General features: G+C 36.5%; 1 long non-coding RNA gene across 1 annotated transcript in view; it reads left to right on the forward strand.

Moving 5' to 3' along the window:
- Positions 1-18,259, forward strand: part of LOC135206900 (uncharacterized) — a 100,889-nt gene extending 82,630 nt beyond the window's left edge. The window contains exon 3 of the long non-coding RNA XR_010312836.1: positions 18,138-18,259. This is a non-coding gene — a long non-coding RNA (uncharacterized LOC135206900). The remainder of the gene's footprint in view (positions 1-18,137) is intronic.
- The last annotated feature ends 620 nt before the right edge of the window (positions 18,260-18,879 follow it).

Here is an 18,879-nt window from a genome sequence, read left to right on the forward strand (position 1 = left end):
CTGTAATTTCAGTTAGGCTAAATGAACAGTGAAGAAAATGAAATATGAAAAAAAGACTTGTAAAATTTACGCTTACTTTCTTTAATTAGGCTCACAGCAAGTTTTCCCTTCAACTAGTAGCTGCATCAGATAGCAAAGTATGAATGAAAGATAATGATAGGCAACCTTAGCTGAAGCCAGTATTTGTATGTCCGACCGTAGACACACAATATCGTTGAATATCAGCTGAGAAGGGAAAGGCGCTATTGTAGTTTCACATCAACCGTGCATTTGACGTCTAGGCCAGTCTCTTACGACGCTCCTGAATGGCTGTTGATAAGCCAATCACGGGGCTGGAAGCTCTCAGTCTCTCTCGAGAGTTCATATAGGCAGGATGTATGTTCCACCTCTCCTGAAAAGCAACTTCTCTTCTATCCCACCGTTATCCCTACACAAAGGGGTCGGTTGGCCTGATGAGCCTTCTCCTCCACTGCCTTCTGTCAGAGGCATCATCAGGCATGGCTTAATGTTTGGCAAAGGGGTTTTTTATGAACGTATGCGTTTGCTGTCATCAACCACAGATATTGGCAGGTATTTGAGATGGGAGGCGGCATAAACTTATATCTCTTACGGTGGGGGGGTTGGCTAAGGCTTCACTGCCAGTCCTGGAATTGAAAGGTCGATGGTTCGTGCCCGTCAGCCGCCAATTCTATTATTGCCTAATAAATTCCCCCTCGGTTAAAAACTATATGAAAATATATTAATTCCGAGGTAGAGCGAATAGATATTAAAGGACATTTGTAGCTCGATATATGTATATGAATCACGGTAATGTGATATGACTTATATAATGACTATGTGCGGGCAAAATGCACTACCACTGCTACTGAGGACGAGATGGGCTTGATGCAGTCTCCAAAACAAAAAATACCTGAGGGCGGCAGGTATTTGAGATGGGAGGCGGCATAAACTTATATCCTCTTGTGGTGGCGGGGTTGGCTAAGGCTTCACTGCCAGTCCTGGAATTGAGAGGTCGATGGTTCGTGCCCGTCGGCCGCCAATTCTATTATCGTTTAATAAATTCCCCCTCGGTTAAACAAGTATGAAAATATATTAATTCCGAGGTAGAGCGAATTAGATATTAAAGGACATTTTAGCTCGATATATATATATATATATATATATATATATATATATATATATATATATATATATATATTATATATATATATATATATCTATACTATCTATCTATCTATATATATATATATATATATATATATATATATATATATATGTATATATTTATATATATGATATATATATATATATATATATATATATATATATATATATATATATATATATATATATATATATCTATATATATATATATATATATATATATATATATATATATATATATATATATATATATATATATATATATATCTATACATAGATATATATATATATATATATATATATATATATATATATATATATATATATATATATATATATATATATATATATATATATATATATGTAAGACCATAGGGTTTTGATTAATTATATATTGTTCGTGCATTCTCTGTAACCTGTGGAATGTGGAGGACAGGGCAGAGTAACGACCTGAGAGTAGCTGATCAATGAGTTTCTAGGGGATGGCGTGAGATAAAAATGCTTAGTTTGTCGAGTCAATGTACGACAGTTTATGAACTCTTCCCAAAGTGCCTTTGTGAAACTAGATGCAGCTAGAACCGCGAGGCGTTGTCGAAGTGTGCATTCGTATGTGCGTGTGCGCCTCTTCTATTCATAATGCCAAGTTTATGGGAAGACTTGCACAGACATTCGGGGAGGAAGGCGAAGCCATGATGGCAGATGCCAAAGTGTTTTTATTTATCAGTGAGTGATATTCCGGTTGGGAATGGGTAAGTGTTACCTTTACTTTAGCAAAGGGGTGGCTGTTGATATCTTGTAAGATGTTCCATTTATTAACTTTGTCTTTAAACTTGTGTGTGTACTTACCAGAATGTGTTCTGTATCTTTGGCAGACGGTTCTGGATTTCGGTGGGACAGAGTTCCCAGGGAAAGGTGTGACCTTTTGGGTGACTTGACAATGAGTGTTTTTAAGTTAGTCTGTAAGACTGGATACTTAGTTAATTGATTTAGTTATTGTAAATAAACGTTGTTATGATGCAACTCTCTCATTTTCATTACCTGTTAGAATGGAGAAAAGAGTGGAGAGAGAGAGAGAGAGAGAGAGAGAGGAGAGAGGTAGAGAGAGTGTGGGGTGATTGCTGGGAGAGAGAGAGAGAGAGAGAGGCTGTGTATGTAAATGGAGTTATGGGGTCTGCCTTCCGTTCGTGTCCACGCTTACCTTATGAATACTGGAGGTTTCCCCATGTAATAGTGGTGGCAGACGGTTAAAAAGGGGATATAGAAAGTTTTCTTGCTTTTCTATGCCTAGGAACGCCAATGTAGAGATGGTTGGCCAGTTAGAAGATAAAAGGGGTAGAGAAAATGTCCGTCCGTGAGATGGGGGGAGGGGATGAGGAAAGATTTCTATTAGGGTCATCAAATTTGCTCGTACCGAGATTCTTCAGGGTGGGAGTCGTGAGACAAGCAACTCAGTCTAGTTTGTAAGGGAGTGTTGCTAGGAGTCATCTCACCGGTCGCGTTTGTATTGTGCCGACGAGATTTACGCGTTTTTACGAAGAATTTCGAGTTCCTTTTGTTCCCATTATGGAGTGGTGAGTGTTAAACTATTGTTTTGAAAGGAGTGGGTTTTTGTTTAAATATTTCAGGGTTATGGGATTGGTTCAAGAGGTCAAAACAATTTTTTCTTTCCCCATAGTGAAGTGTTTTCTTTATTTGCACGTGTTTATAATAGACGTATGCATTCGTCTTTGTTTTTAAAACATAGGAGTGTATTTTTCTATGCATGGAAATGTGCTTAGACAAGCATATTTGGCTTAGTGACATAGAGCGGCCACAATTTAAGGGCTCAGCAATATTTCTGCAGAGAGGCGCTTGCATTGCGAGGGTACGGGCATCCGGGTTGGGAGGGTAGTTGCATGGGTACCACTAGCCTCACTCGAGAGATAGTGCAGGGGAGGGTATTGCGAGATGGGGGGATACTACTGGTATGCCTCGGGCTGTTCTGCCGCTCGACTGAGGGGTTGTTCTCAGGGGGGGAGAAATTTTTTTTTCTCAGTGTGGGTGAACTTCCCCTTTTCCTTTTTTTTTTTTCTTTGTGTTGGGGATGGATTTGGCCTTGACATTGAATGCTAAGACATCAGCTGATTGATAAGTTGATGAAGTGAAATGCCCGTAGAGTCTTTTTTTTAGAAAAGATATTTTTTTCTCTCCCTTGGATGAAGAGAAAAGGAAATAAAAAAGAGATTTTCTTTTTCGAAAAGAAAAAAATGAGGGGAAAAGAAAAATAGTTAACATGCACGGGATGTGTTATATGTTTCTTTGTGCCTTGAAAGACACAAATATAAGGGGGATACACAGATATTTTTTTTATTGTGTTGGAGAAATTATTTTGAAATGCCGATAATTGGTGTTGTATCTGTGTTGTGTGGCAATGGTGTTTATGTCATGGTGTTGCATGCTGGAGAAATTGTATGTCCATAGGATTCAGCAATACTGTTGTATGCTATTTGAATTTCACCCTTACTTGAGAATTATTGCTGTGGAGAGTTATTATTATTGTTATTATTAATAAGTTATACTTGAGATGTGTCACGGGAGGTTTGCCTAAGTATAATTATCTTTACGGGAGAATTGTTTTGCGAGAGATTTGAGATATTTCATGGGAGATTATTCAATAATTATACAGATAATTATTCAAGGAGAATTAATTATTACGAATGAATTAATCGGGAGAAGTTCTTGTTGTTAATTATTTGTTGAGTTTTTTGTAACTTTGGAGAATATTTCAGTGATTCACGGGGATGAGTTTTGCTGAATCTTGATGGAATCTGGCTGAATCTTGGTGAATTGTGTGGAATCTTGTTGAATTTTTGTGCTGAATTTTTGGAGAATGGACAAGCATTATTATTGGTGATATTTTTTGTACTGATACTGATGATTTTGATGATAGCAACAATTTTTTTTTTTTTGTGGTGATTTTGTGATAAATGATATTTCTGATACTGATTTTTTATATACTAATACAGGGGTGTTTTAATGCTGTCAAGGGAGGTGAAACTTTTTGGATAGTGGGATTTGGAGGAACTAAACAACACAATTTAGTTTTTTTTTCTTTTTTTTGATGAGTTCAGCAGATAATTGCTTGACATCTAGTGAGTTACGGGAGATAGTTAATGGTGCCGTTGATTTTTCTTTCTCCTTTTTTGAAAGTTAGCCATAGCTGACACAAGTTTTTTACCAAGGGTGAATTTGAATTTATTTTTTCTCTCCAGTTGGTGTGGATATTTTTTAATAAGTCTCAGTTCATGACTTAGAGTCATTTAAGAGAAATGTGTTTGTTTTAGCTATTTGATGCTATAGAGTAATATAGGGGAGAATTTCTTGCATGTTTTGAATGCATACGTAATGGCACTACATTTTTTCTCTGGATATTTGTGTTCCAGAAATTGTGAGTTTCTTGCACAATACATTAGTTGTATTTGTGACAACTTTGTGAGAGATAGGAAACTTGGTTAAGTTTTCTAATGGCCTATGTCGTAGTGCATATGGGGAAGTCTTTGCTTAGACACTGTGATTTTGGAGTTCTGTTATAATGACTTGTGGCACATTGGTGATTTTTTCTAGAAACTTTCTAGACAGTTTTATTTGCCGAGTTTTTTGCCCTTTTTAGCAGTTATGCTAAACGGAGAGAGTTTTTATAGTTTTTACTATAACATTGAGTTATTCTCTGGAGAATTGGAGTTATAATTGAGATATATTATTTTGGAGAGATAATTGGAGGTATATATTATTTTGGAGTTATATTTGAGATATAATATATGGGAGATATATATTTTTGGCCATTTTTTTTTTTTGATATTGCCAATGTGGTATGAGCTATGTTTAGTTCAATTATTTTGCAGCCATCTTTTGTTTGCAAATGGAGGACACATATTTGGAGATTATGGGGCAATATGTGTGTGTGAGTTAGATGCCTTGAGTGCACATTTTTTGGAGATATATTATTTGGAGCCTTGTTTTGTTCCACATGGAGTTATTGTGGAAATAGAGGTAAATATTTTGTATTTGCCGAAATAGAGGTGATTATTCTCTATTCTTGGAGTGGTGTCTTTTTTTCTACTGACATGTGGCTATTGGAGAAATAAGAGAATAATATAGGGGGTTGGTTATTAACCAAATGGAGGAAATATTTTTATAACCGGAGTGGTGTTTTATTATTGATATGGTGCTCATAATGGAGTTGGAATTAATCTTTGGCGGGTGACCTTTTTTTTTCTTTGTGGTTATGGAGTTTTTCCGAGACAAGAGAAGTTTTCTGTGGTTCTCTTTTTTGATTTCGTAACTATTTAGAGGCGAATGGCATTACTGCATTACGAGTTATATGGAGATGTGTGTGCATTTTCATGTTCACAAGTGTGTTATTCTTGGAGAAATATAATTGGGAAAAAGTCATGTTGAGAGAATAGTCTTCGAGACGAATTTTGAACACATTAGTCATATCTGGAGTTAATTCTGTGAAATGTGTCCAGTTAGACCTTTTTTCTGAGAATCATGAGTTTCCAAACTTAGTGTCTTACTAGACAATTCTTATGCTGATGTTAGAGCATGCGTCCGCAGGTGATTTTTCTGCGACAGGCGATGTGATGAGGCCGTGTGCTGAGCGTGTGCTGATTCTTTTCCTCTGATGGTGACAGATCAGAATTTTTGCAATATCTGGAAATGTGGCTATAGCATTTCACGAAAGCGCATGTATGAGAGTTTGCTTTCTGGCAAATTCCATAACTTTACATGGAGCATTTCTTGGGGAAAACGCGGGAGTTATGCATATTATACATGTATTATGTATTTTGTGATTGGGGAAATCTACTTGTGATTATTCCTTTTTTTTTTTTTTGTTTTTATTGTTTTTCTTTCCTTTTTCTTCCCCTATGAGAGATATGATTTGGGGATTGAGCTTAAGTAGCATCTCTTTTTTGGACGGGAGATTTGATTTTACCGGGAGGTGTAATTTTTCGAGGGTTATTGTTTACGTAAATGGGAGTTGACATTAAGTCTCATTGTGATTAATTATTGAGCAGTAAAGGGGTTTTTGCTGTTAAAAGTTGGAGATTTTTGCTGATTTTGTGGGTGGTTCAGATGTCAGAACTTGAGAGAATGTTTTTGGGTCTGGGTGTTACGTGATTCTTTTCTTTCTTGGGCTTGTTACGAATTTTTTCTTTTCTTTTTTTTTTTGGTGAGCACATTCGAGTTCGAAATGTGAGTGCAGAATTCCGTGGAGTGCTGTGATTTCTGAGTTGTGTGTGTGCTGATGTGCGAGTTTGGAGAATTGAATTGGGAGAACTTGATGTTTCTTTTTCTTAGAGTTTGTGTATAATGACTTATCAGTTAGTAGTCATATTTAAGGAGTTAATTGGGAGACGTTCAGTTAGTGTTTCTGACCTTTTTGTGAGATCGTTGTTTTGATAGAAGTAGTATGTTTGGGTTAATTTTCTTAGATTGACCAGAGACCTGACTGACATACTAACGCCCAAAAAGTCGTTCCCGACTCCAGCAAGACGTCCACCAGCCGTGAGGTTGCTGCCATGTTGCCCATGGTGATTACAAGTATTTCCATGATGGGTGTTCGAGAGAATTCTACAGCGTGTTTTTTGGGGATCTACAAGAAAGCCGTGAGAGTCTTCTACGATGAGGGAGGCATTCGTCTTCCTACAGTTGCTACAGTTGCTACAGTCTACTGTCTGTTCAGCTACTTGCAGACAAGCGAAGAGGGATATTCAAGAATCCTAATGCAGAAAATATGAGAGAAAATGCGTTTTGTGTTATTGGGAGATTAAAGTGTGATAAGACTTTATTTTATAATGCCAGAGACGTGCAGTTTTATCTTATTTTATTTTAAGCCGGCCAATGTTTTATATTGTATAAGCAATTTTGCTAGGCGGGAGCTAGCATATAGGTGCGAGGCCGAGCAATCTGTAAGACATAGGGTTTTGATTAATTATATATTGTTCGTGCATTCTCTGTAACCTGTGGAATGTGGAGGACAGGGCAGAGTAACGACCTGAGAGTAGCTGATCAATGAGTTTCTAGGGGATGGCGTGAGATAAAAATGCTTAGTTTGTCGAGTCAAGTACGACAGTTTATGAACTCTTCCCAAAGTTGCCTTTGTGAAACTAGATGCAGCTAGAAACCGCGAGGCGTGGTCGAAGTGTGCATTCGTATGTGCGTGTGCGCCTCTTCTATTCATAATGCCAAGTTTATGGGAAGACTTGCACAGACATTCGGGGAGGAAGGCGAAGCCATGATGGCAGATGCCAAAGGTGTTTTTATTTATCAGTGAGTGATATTCCGGTTGGGAATGGTAGTGTACCTTTACTTTAGCCATAGGGGTGGCTTGTTTGATATCTTGTAAGATGTTCCATTTTGATTAACTTTGTCTTTAAACTTGTGTGTGTACTTACCAGAATGTGTTCTGTATCTTTGGCAGACGGTTTCGGATTTCGGTGGGACGAGTTCCCAGGGAAAGGTGTGACCTTTTGGGTGACTTGACAATGAGTTGTTTTAAGTTAGTCTGTAAGACTGGATTACTTAGTTAATTGATTTAGTTATTGTAAATAAACGTTATGTTATGATGCACTCTCTCATTTCATTACCTGTTAGAATGGAGAAAGAGGTGGAGAGAGAGAGAGAGAGAGAGAGGAGAGAGAGAGAGATGATGGGGTGATTGCGGGAGAGAGAGAGAGAGAGAGAGAGGCTGTGTATGTAAATGGAGTTATGGGGTCTGCCTTCCGTTTCGTGTCCACGCTTACCTTATGAATACATGGAGGTTTTTCCCCATGTTTATATATATATATATATATATATATATATATATATATATATATATATATATATATATATATATATATTATATATATATATATATATATATATATATATATATATATATATACATACATATATATATATATATATATATATATATATATATATATATATATATATATGTGTGTGTGTGTGTGTGTGTGTGCATGTGTGTGTGTGTATGTGTGTGTGTGTGTATGTTTAATGAAACATTAGGTGTAAATTCTCCAGTTTAACCTTTGGTTTTCTAGGATATCTTCAAGAGCTCTGATACATTGCGGTAGAAATATATATATGTGTGTGTGTGTGTCTGTGTCTGTCTGTTCATCTGTGTGCAATCCTTTTCTGTTCATTTACAGCATCCGGCAGCAGGGGTGAGGATATGTTATATGTTTAAGTTTGAGGGGCTTCACAAAAGCAGCAGCACGAGATCCTTCGCTTCCACCAAGGACTCGTCCACTTCTTACAAGGTGCGGTTGAAGTGTTCCCCACGGGGTCATATTCTACATAGGACGAAAGGAAGGTTATTTCAATCTTTCTTTCGGGGTCAACTGCAATGTTTTCCACCTTTTACTCTGCACTTTGCGCTTCGACTAATTTTGAAGTATATATATATATATCTATATATATATATATATATATATATATATATATATATATATATATATATATATATATATATATATATATATATGTGTGTGTATTGTATTATTTCTGGCCATATTCCTTATTACGCACACTTGTGCTGTCTTGAATCAACTTATATTTGGGAAATGTAAAGCAAATTATAATTAGACTTTCTAATTGTATTATAACAGATCTGCCTTTATCAAACTCCCGATCATAATTTGAAATATATCTGCTTGCTTTTAAAAACCACATTTTAAATAATATACTATAAAGCGGTTAGGTGTTATAGATGTACTTTTTATCTAATTCCGCGTCAATATCCTAGATGTTGTGATGCTAGTTTTAGTAGCCATAATGAATCAATCTTAGTATCTACAAGTTAGAGAGTAAGAACTTTTCTAGAATTAGAATGAACAAAGGTCATAAAGAATCAGTTGTTAAAAATAGTACTTGGAATACGAATAAGGCTAAGATCAATACAAAACATCCCTGAAGAACGATGAGACCAATTAAAATATGAACGCATAGGAGGGTCTCACATTCCCGCATCTCCACCACGCTTTTCCTCTGTCAATATATCGTCCCAGAGTCTGCCAATAAGAATTTGATTAAAACCTGATCAAGCGAAAGGGAGCCTAGTACTATTCTATAACTGCGTTTTTCTTCTCGTATGTGAAGTATATATATAATTTTCATCGTAGATCGTGTTGTGCTGGAAATCCTTCATGGGGTTTTGTTACCCCGTTCCGGAGCTTTGATTTTCATTCCATTTCTCAGGCAAGGGATCACGAGAGCAAATCCTGCGAAATAGCTTTCGATATCTCTGGAGGAATGGGGTTAGGACTACGCTAGAATTATTGCTAGCTATGCAATAACTGAATTGAGTTAAAATCTGAGGAAGGATGGATGACCCCACGGGGCATTTGTATTCATTTCTCTATCTGTATTTCCTTTTAACTTCTCTTATTTCCTAAAGAGCACCGTATTCTTTGGGAATCTGAATTTGAGTCAACGGCTCCTGTGCGCTTGCTCCAAACGAATATGAACAAACAGTGGTTAGGCGAATTGAAGCTGAAACTCCCATGTAAAGAGGGAAAATTTTTCAGGTTAATCAATTTCATTGTAACCAAACCATTGTCAAAAACTTCACTGTTCCCATGAAAGTGGCTCACATCAAGAGGCATAACCTTATCAGTTTTCAGATATAAAGATATAAATTATGTGGAAAGGCTATTATTAGTCTCATCTCCCTACAGAGCCTTGCTTCATCTACCAGCCACCACGCATTGTTTTATTTCAACGCATTGTTTTATTTCTTTATTAACCGTACTACACCATCACGGGATGAAAGACGGTTGTTTATTTGTTTGATATTTCGCAATGCAAACAAAGAGTAAGTGAACAGGATCACACAGGAATTTGGCAGATATAGTGTATTCCACGGATTCATTTTCCCACACCCAAATACATTGAAAAATCAAAGTATACAATCGTTTCTTGTCTCTATCCATATATATATATATAATATATATCTATATATATATATATATATATATATATATATATATATACATACATAAAATAAAATTCATTCTCGTCTCTTTAGAGTAAGTTATCACCCAGAAGGATGGCGTTGCTAGTATGATGCACTTTAACTGGGTCAGCTGGTGAGCTGTAGGTAGGACGGGATCCAACCACGACACATTAATAAGGCAAGCCCAGTTCTTTACCACTGACTGGCCTCTGGAATAAGAGCGATGCAGAAATAGGACATGGGCATATATACGAGTACTACCTCTTTTTTCTCTTGAAATCGAAATAACAACGAATGCTATGATTTCGCTGAGAAACTATGTTACGTATATCGTGAGTCTCAAACGAGGAATAATACTTAATGAGAAATGTCATCACAGGTCCCTTCGAACAACAGCCGCACCATTTTGGTGATCTACCTCCATTCTCCCTTCGTTTCCACATTCCTGACTCCTTCAGGGTGTTAACACCGTCAGTCCACCTTAAGCGGTGCACTGTAGTCATTACTTATAGCCCTTTGTTAGGTCACTTCGGCTAAGTGTGGAAAAAAAAAAGTTCCACACTTTTCATGGGTTATTGTGGTCAGATATATTATTTTCTTATATAATGTGATTTATTTACCTATATTCTAGATAATTTATATATTTACATATATGTTTATATAATAATGACTTAATAATAAAAAAAAAAAACATCAAATAATGGATGCTTACGTCGAATTATTAAGCAGCGGAAGTCGATCAAGGAACGATGTCTCGAATGCAGACGACAACCTAGCGAGGACTTTAGGTTTCCTTCTAATTACTATAACTTAAATCTATGTAATATTGTTTTAATAAACGTAAAATATTAATTGTGATTAACTTGATATGGGAAGCTTACGGAAAATCATCATTAAACTGAGAAGGAAAGCGTATATTGTTTTTATATACGTTAGATTTTACCGATGGAGCATGAATTTCAAATCTAGCGACGTTAATCAGTGGTGTGGAAATGTGGCAACACTGTAATACTGTATCATAAATCAAATCATCATTCTTGGGTGGTTAGCTGTGGCGAGTGGACGCAAGATGAGAGTGCACGCCGTTTTCGCCAATTATCAAGTTATCCTCTTCATTGGCGTGAACCAAAGGTTTGTTCATTTGGGTTTTAAGTCTGATTTAACACGTTCCTCGAAAAGCGTTACTGGCAGCGTTTTAAAAGCAACGAATTTCCTGCATTTGGTTGGAAAGAACCGGCTTCCTGGAGGAGCCTAGGTTGAGGTATCTAGTACTAGCACATGATTGGTGTTGAATCTGTCTCATCTATTCCAGTTGGTGCTTTTACATCTATCAATTATATTTACATTCTTTATTGCGACTCTTGATGAGTGACATGCTTCTCAAGGCTACGGCATACCTCACTGCTGGAAAGTTGGTTCCCTCCATCTTTCGATCTTGAAAGCATTGACCGAAGTTTATTTTCTCGATTTTACTTCGATCTGAGGTCATCTATCTCCTATATTGTGGTATTGTGTTTAAATTCCTTCTTTTCGCCATAGTTCTCATACCCAAAGCTTTAAGGAAATGTATTGTAGTACTATCACGTTTCTATGGCTCGGTAATCTTAGTAGGCCTATTAGCGTCTAGCATGAGTTTTTTTTTTTTTTTCTTATCCAAAGATCTCTTAGTATTTCTCTTACGACTCGTATAGCTTTAAAAGTACCGTTTTTAACCAGCCAAGAGCCAATTTAATTATAAAACATCAAGGTAAGGCGGTGGTTCAGGATGCCAAGGCAAAAACCCGATGGCGTGAACTGAGCATGACATTCGCCCTTAACGAAATGTCAAATCACTTTCTACCTATTCTTTGTATATTCGTGTTAGGTAAAACTTTGCCATTAATGTATTTCGATCAAGAAATCCAAATGATGACCCAAGAGGAGGAGGGGCTCCTGTACGTTAACATTGCCGTATATGGTAAAATCTGGCGGCCATTCAGACTAAGGCTGAGCTCTCTCTCTCTCTCTCTCTCTCTCTCTCTCTCTCTCTCTCTCTCTCTCTCATACTACAACACTGACGTAATGTATATATTTTTAACAAGCTTCCACTGAACATGGAAGCAGAAGACTTACATTTTAACAAGGAAAATAATGATGGCGCTGATTTTAACTACACTCACTAAGTTTGAAATAACGCTAGGCCTATAGTATAGGAGCCCTACGAGAATGTGGCTTAGTCAGCAACAAGATTAGACTTGTTTGTTAATATCAGAGAAGCTAGTGATTCTCTGTACACTCGACAAGAAAACTGAAGATACAGATTTCATTAGCTTTCGTTCATCCAATTTCCCACATTTGTTTTTACTGAAAAGACAGAATATCGCCAAATTTACTCCAGAATATGAAAATATACACTGCAAATTATATCATATAAGTTAAAACTGCAAAGAAAACCGTTCAGATACTTGAAGAAAAACACGATATATGTCCGAAGTAATTGGAATTTCTCAGATGGATTCGTTCATAGAGATCTGATAGATAGAATGTGAATTTCTGATTTTAGTACTATGTATCACGACGACAATATTTACTCGTTTTTGCTTCATCAGAGGGGATATATTGCAATATCGTAAGAGGTGAATGCAATTATTTTAGTTTCTACAACTTATGTTTGTATTCCAAAACGATTAAGTTAGCTGACGTCAATGGCACTCAATGTTGCGACGCGCTAAAGTAGGTTGAACAAATCTAGTTGCATCCGCAAGAGCGTTTTTCTATGATATTAGGAGGAGCCCTAGAACTCCGAGCGGGAAAGCGCAAATCACTGGATACTGGCTAAACGTAACGGATTTCACACTTTGATTACTTTGACATTGACATGGATCGAATGCTAGTTCCTGTTTACAAAGCTACTGTTTTTAAAAATAAATCTTAATCAAGGTTAAAGTAACATGTCAGCCCAAAGATTTTCTGGCTATATGCTCCCATTACAAAGCAGTTCGTAGTAGCCTACAGCCCTACAGGACCTACATTTCTTTTCCGCGAGGCGGAAAAGTGAAAGATCTCCCACGATATAAAACTTTAATTGCCTGTGCAAATACATAATAAATATTTTTAATTAACACAGCTTTCTTCGTGAATGATTTGTGGATGAAACCTGATTTTTAAAAGTAAAGACTATATAAAGAAAGCAATCTTTGAATGCTACGGCAACTGTCGCATGTAATCAAGATTAGGGTATGAATTTCTTAGAGAATTAACTTGAATATTATGATCCTTCAATTTATCTAGCATAGTGGCAGCACGATCTTGGCAGTCATATCATATCGCGCAAGCATAGGCCTATCGATAGAGATACTTTAATTCATATATTTTCTTCTGCCTTTCCCTTGTCACAAGTCCCGTCACCAGTATTATAAATTCTCTCTCTCTCTCTCTCTCTCTCTCTCTCTCTCTCCTCTCTCTCTCTACTTCTAAAACATGCTTTAAATATATATATATATATATATACATATATATATATATATATATTATATATATATATATATATATATTATATTACCATTTCTCTCCCAAAGAAAATATAATGAAATTAACAAGTAGTTTTATATGTGGCCTAAGCTTTCACATGTGCAGATTTTGCTCCTCTCTCTCTCTCTCTCTCTCTCTCTCTCTCTCTCTCTCTCTCTCTCCCCACTTTTAAAACACAAATTTGAAAAAATATTTATCACTCAATCTCTTAAAGTAAATATAATGAATTGAGTATCTCTATAGATAGGCCTATGCTTGCGCTCTCTTTCTCTCTCTCTCTACCTCTTCAAGTTTCTTTCCCCATCTCTCTCTCTCTCTCTCTCTCTCTCTCTCTCTCTCTCTCTCTCTCTCTCCCCACTTTTGAAACATTTGAAAAATATCATTTTAACCTCTCAATGTTATAATGAATTAAGTATCTCTATCGATAAGCCTATGCTTGCGCGCGCGCTCTCTCTCTATCGTCATAATATTTCATTCTTCACTGTATTGTTCCTCACGATATCCACAAGTACTGCCCAAATTTTAAATGCCTTTCTCTCATTGTTTAAGATCCGTCTTTAATTACGTATGAATTTTACGTCAGTTTAGTGTCAAACATTACTTATGAATAAGGTTTCACAGTAGGTTTTAAAAAGGATGATCAATATTCTACCCTGAACTGACGTTACCAAACCAACATTAACGAATAATATAGAGCCTGTTTTCTACATTCAAATATAAATGATTATAGGACCTCAACAGAATCTTTGGGTGGTAAAGTTGGATGGAAATCTAGAAAGCAACAAACGGTAGATTTTGAAGCTCCGCCCCCTTTCAAGAGTTGCCAGATGTGGCATTATAGAACAATAGATATATGTCCGAAGATTTTAAAAAACTGTATCTTAAGTTTCCTTGCCGAGTGTACGTCTTTTCAGTATATTGTATAAACCTGTTTAAACTTGTTGGCAAGATTCCTGCCCAGCTTTTTGGATAATGATGTAAATAATCAATAAAATTTATGAATTTGATTTCAAATTTAGGATATTAAGAAACCTGTCTAATCTAGTTGCTGTCTAAGCCACATTCTCGTAGAGCTCCAATTGTGAGCCTGACGGTCTTGCAAACTTCATTGAGTGACTATAGTCAGTGTAGTATATTGTAGACTTATAATGATGATATTGTGTCATTTTCATAATAGGCCTATACCTACTAAAAGAAACGTCTAACGGTCTCATCTTTATAATAGGCTTATAGTAAGTAATCTCCGCCAATTCTTATGGTAGACTTTGTGATAATAAGCATTCATTCTTATGAACGGAACACTATGCAATAAGCAATAAGATTATTATAATAGACTTGCAATTAAAAGGCAAGCTAAAATTTATCTTTTATGACACCACATTACTTGGCCTGTTAGTCGTACCCTTTTTAAATTCTTTATTTGATTTTTATTTTCAACTTTTTTTCCCACATTAATCTTTCTTCACGTAATTTATTTAAAGCTTGCCGTGTTATGTTGGGACGCCAACGTTAAAGAACCATCTCGATAAAATTGAAAGTCTACCGATTTATGTCAAGTGGTTTGTTTTCCGCCAACACGATGTGACGTCATGGCGAACATTGTTACTCAGATACGGAGGAAATCTTATTCCATATTTTAGACTAAACCGAATATCTATAGCTATTGATATTAGCTTAAGTATTTAAGTCTTGAATATGAATATTCGAATGCAATATTACAATTAAATGGTCACAGTTACTGGAGATTTTGAAGATCAACTTGCTCCGTACTTCAGTCCTGTAATTTCCCCGAACGATAGTTTTAGGTGAAAATGTTTAGTTAAATGTTAGTTCATGCTCGTTTTCTGCAGTTTCATATGTTGTTTGTATGCATATTAATCGTATTCTGATTGCAAAGTTTATATATATATATATATATATATATATATATATAGTATATATATATATATATATATATATATATATATATATATATGCGTGCGTGTGTGTCTGTGTGTGTTGGGAATGGAAGAAAAAGTAATTTTAAGCAAAAAATGTTCTTTAAACATCCATTTTAAAGCTTCGTTCGCCCGTGAGGAGAATTTTAAAATAACCGCTATGATTCGTGCATCTTTCAGGCTATGCTGATTGCTGTGTCCTAGGATGTGGCGCCGTGGATCAGGGTTGAAGTAAACTAGCGAGTGGAATAATAGTAGTTATTTAAATGATTATTTTTCTTGCAAGGACTCTAATTAAAACAATTAGCTAACAGTGGTAATGTATGACGTAATGTATCAAGTAAAAAGTGTAAATCTTGCTGAGCAACATTCATTTGTGAACGTTGAATTCTAGCGTGCTGTCCTGCCGCATCGTCACGATATTGTTGAACCAGGAATCATGACTAGGTCTACCGCTACGACTATATGGAGGAGAGATTTTTTAAAATACATTTGAAATCTTTGATAGGTGTCTAATGATTCAGTTCGGCTTACTTTTATTTTACTTTTTTTTTTCAGTGTCCAGTGAATACCACTGATAGGGAGGGAAATGGATATGCAATGATGAAAGCAATTCATTTTTTTACGTAGGTATTTTATTCACATCATCCTACTATCCACTACGGCAACACCGCACCCGCAACTCCCCAGGATACACTCAGACTTCTCGCTACCTACTCCATCGCCTGAAAGCAGCACTAATGGTAACGGTTTTTTTTTAAATCCCCCTCTTTGAGAAACGAAGCCTTAAAATGCATATATATATATATATATATAATATATATATATATATATATATATATATATATATCTATATATATATATATTATTTGTGTGTGTGTGTGTGTGAATGTATGGTTTGTGGGCTATAGAAATCCTTCACCTTCCCCTTCACCTACCCCAATCCCCTTCCCCACTTCCCTTTGTAACTAACGTGGTGACCGATCTAGACAAAATTTGAAAATTTTTTGCGTGGCCATCATTTGACCCAACTTCGAGCGGTGAGTAGGTTTAAAACCCTTACCCCCCATCCCCTTTCCCCCCTTCCCTTTGTAACTTAACTGCTTGACAGATCTAGACAAGATTTGACATATGCCCATCATCTGACCCACAAATTATTGTTCATCCCCGTCCCCTTCCCACATTCTTTTGTGACATGTAGTAACCGCTTTGACCGATCTAGACAAAAAATTGGCACGTGGCCGTCATTTGACCCAACTTAGATAACAGAAGAAATTTCAACCCCTGTCCGCTTCCCTCCACTTCCCCCATCCACCACCATCTTTCCCCCATCCCTTTGCAACTTACGTGGTAACACTGGCTTGACCGATCTAGACAAAATTTGAGAAGTGGAAACCATTTGACCCAACTTGGATGATAGAGTAGATTTCAATCCTGTATCCCATTCCCACTCATCCCCCTTCCCCCTTCCCCATCAATCCTCCTTCTCCCTCCCCAATCCCTTTGTAACTTATTTGGTAACCGCTTGACAGATCTAGACAAGATTGGCAACTGGCCATCATTTGTGACCCAGCTTAGATATTGATGATTAGGTTGCAAACCTGCATTCTATTCACCCCCACCCCCCACTTACCCCCAGCCCCCTTCCTTTTTACAACTGATGTGGTAACCGCTTGACCAATTTAGACTAAATTTGGCACGTGGACATTATTTGACCCAACTTACATAACTGGGCAAGTTTGAGACTCTCCTTTCCATAACGATCTTGGAGGGCTGGCCATGGCAAAGCCGCAGCGATGAATCGATCATTGTTTTGTAAGGGATCGGCTCGCACAACTGGGAGGAAAGCCTAGATGCATACGGATAAAAGTTCATAAATTTAGCAACATATTTTCGATGTGAGGTTATAGATACACGTAAAAATATTCACGGAAATAGGCTAAAAGTTCTTGTAAGCTGTTCTGCAAAATCTGACGAATATTTTTGGAGTTGTGAAAAAATGAATAAAAGATCACATCTCGTGGAAGACTAACAATAAAAATAGACCCTCAAAGTATTTACTGCTATGCATTCTTATTTGACGCAGTCGGTCTAGAATTGTAGAAGTTTTCACGGAACGCTAAATGGAAGCAAGTTGAATTTAGAAATATAATTACATAGTAAATAATTCTCAAATGATCTGGGATAGTCAGTTTTGGTTTGGATATTGATACGTAAATTAAGAGGAAAAATCTTTGAAGTCTCAAAAGGAGATGAAATAGAGAAGTTTGGCAGACCAGTATCCAATCTTAGAAGTGATGTTTCTTTCACTTTATTAACTCATAAAGCTCCATTTCACATTATTTTTTACTCCTATATGTGCTATCTTTTCTAAGATTAGTAAGGGAAGAATTTAGAATAAATAGAACGTATTGACATACGAAACATCGAAATACTTGAGAAAAATATCATTGCCTTTTTAATGTTACAACATAAACTCCTACATCAGTTACTTAATTCCTTTTTTGTTTCCTTATTGACAGGAGAGCCCATATGGAGCGTGACCGTTAAAAGAAGAGTTAGTTTGTGGACTTCCCCTCGAAGCCAGCGATGTCATGTTGCCTCCCAAAAGAAAGAAGCAAGGTAAACTACGCATGAGCCACAGAGGAAACGTGAGATTATTACATTTTACAAACAAACGTCATGAAATTAATCGAGTCGATTCAGCAAAAAGTAAATCTACGTTAAACCATTAAATCATAGAATTTAAGAAATGTTATCTGGTAGAAAATAATGATGCTGTGTCACGATAACTTGTTTGTTTAGATATAAAAAATCGAGAAACGTTAGTAAAATAAACTTTAGAAACGGAATAAGAAACAAAGAAATAAAAAATGAGCCGAAGTTTCTTTGGCGCAGTCGAGTTTTTTGTGCAGTGCATAATTCCGTATGAAGCTCAGCCGCGGCCTATGAGACTTTCACCCATAGCCCGGTGGTGACTTGTGTTTTTGGCACCTATAGCGATGCCAGACAGACGATCATGGCTAACTTTAACCTTAGATAAAATAACTACTGAGGCTGGAAGACTGCTATTTGGTATGTTTGATGATTAGAGGGTGGATGATCAACATGCCAATTTTAGAAAACTAAAATCTAAGGAAGAAACTGTATTTCTCTCCAAGCGATATTGTAGCACACGCCGAGTAATCCCTTTCCACATTTAATCTGTGGAAACAGTCATTCTTGGACACGGCGGTACTGACATTGTTCCTTTTCATATGCCAC

The sequence above is a fragment of the Macrobrachium nipponense genome, chromosome 31 (genome assembly GCF_015104395.2).
Source record: "Macrobrachium nipponense isolate FS-2020 chromosome 31, ASM1510439v2, whole genome shotgun sequence".
NCBI classification, from domain to species: domain Eukaryota; kingdom Metazoa; phylum Arthropoda; class Malacostraca; order Decapoda; family Palaemonidae; genus Macrobrachium; species Macrobrachium nipponense.